Source organism: Dermochelys coriacea, chromosome 13 (assembly GCF_009764565.3).
Source record: "Dermochelys coriacea isolate rDerCor1 chromosome 13, rDerCor1.pri.v4, whole genome shotgun sequence".
NCBI classification, from domain to species: Eukaryota; Metazoa; Chordata; order Testudines; family Dermochelyidae; genus Dermochelys; species Dermochelys coriacea.
This window is the reverse complement of record NC_050080.1, coordinates 16,655,261-16,656,953: the sequence shown is the minus strand read 5'-3', so window position 1 is coordinate 16,656,953 and position 1,693 is coordinate 16,655,261. Positions and strand designations below refer to the sequence as shown.

At 48.8% G+C, this 1,693-nt stretch overlaps 1 pseudogene; it reads left to right on the top strand.

The window, feature by feature from the left end:
• The first annotated feature begins 429 nt into the window (after positions 1-429).
• LOC119842430 lies at positions 430-556 on the top strand (annotated as a pseudogene).
• Positions 557-1,693: the final 1,137 nt, after the last annotated feature.

Sequence of the window (1,693 nt, the reverse complement as noted above, 5' to 3'; positions counted from 1 at the left end):
TCTACTCCGGGCTCCAGCCCAGGGACCCTAATAGTATCAGCTATGGTAGCTGACCTTTTAGAAACATGACATGTACAATTCCCTGGGCTACTTCCCGCACAGCAGCCCTCACTTCCTCAAGCTCCACTTCACCCTTACCTCAGGGTCTCCTTCCTTATGCCTAATATGGTGTGTACTACTCAGTCTCTCCAACCGTGCAACTTCTTCCCACAGCTCCTGACATGCAAACCCACCTGACTAACTGGGAGGCTTTTAACTAGTTTCAGCCAGCCCCCGATTGGCTTCAGGTGTCCCAATCAACCTAGCCTTCTCCCTACTTTCTGGAAAGTTCTTAATTGGCCCCAGATGTCTTAATTGACCTGGAGCAGCTGCCTTTCACTTATCCTGGTACCAGGGATTTGTTTAGCCTGGAGCTAATATATCTATCTCCCACTTACCTGGCAGGGGAGATACCATGATCACGAAGGTGGTTTTTCCAGGGTGAGGCTCATCCATTGCACTGCGGGTGTGCTGACCCCTGCGATTTCCCCAAATGCGGGAAACTCGACTATTCTTCCATAGCCATCTGGCCTTGCCCCATCACAATGTGCACACAGATGTCCCATGAATCTGAAGAGATCTCAATGAAACCTTCATGGAGGTACTCTGCAATCCGTTGCCAAAAGTTTCTGGGGAGGGCTGCCTATTTCTTCCACCACAGTAGGGTACTTTCCCTTGCCACTCAGTGATTACTTCAGTAGGCACCATTGCAGTACCCAGGCAAGCAGTGTACAGACCCTGGCGGCATCAGGATGCCAGCAGCAGCAGCTGTGCTCTCTCTGCCTCTGTTACCCTCAGGAGTGAGATATCAGCTAAAATCACTGTCCCCTGTGGAAAACAGTGCCAGTATTCAATTTCATTGCCATATATTACTAGAATCATGCAAGCGAGCTATTCCCCCTCATTTCCTGAACCTCCCAGAGGGCCATATTCACCATGACTGGTGCTGTGAGCAGCGCCATGCTGTATCAATCCCAAGAAGTGAGAATGTAGTGCTTACAACTTGTATGGATTGAGTGGAGTGAGTTCAGTATCCTAAGTGTTGATTTCTGTCATGAATACGCTGACACTAGTACCTTTGTGTGTTGTATGTTCAGCTGCTGGCACTGTGGCCTTGAGGGTCTTCCCCTCCACAGCCACAGAACATTTGAGCCAGATAAGATGAGGAGAAGGAAGAGAACATGGGATGACATGTTCCACGAGATCCTGCAAGCCAGTGTTCCATCAGAGAATGAGCACAGGATCCAGAGGATCACCCTTGCAGACAGCATAGAGAAGGAGAGAGGGGAGAGGAGAAAGGTGAAGGACAAGGAGAGGGATGTGCAGCAGGAGATGCTTGTGTTTCTCAGGCATCAAACAGAGATGCTGCAGACCTGCAGGCTCAGCAAACCTGTGCTCGCCTCGAGCTGTGGCCCATAGAGCACTCAATATCAGGACGTCCCTCAACATTCCATGTGGCAACAGGGGTCAGTGCATTCCCTCACCACTCCACTCAGAAATGGGGATGTGGGGGGGAATTAAAGATAATCAGAGCTTCACATACACTAACAGCAGCTTTCACTGGTCAGTATATGTGTACCTGAAATGGAAGTATGTATTCTTTCCCCTTCTTAAATTCTGCTCCCTTAATTTATTACATTTTAAATGTTTTTTT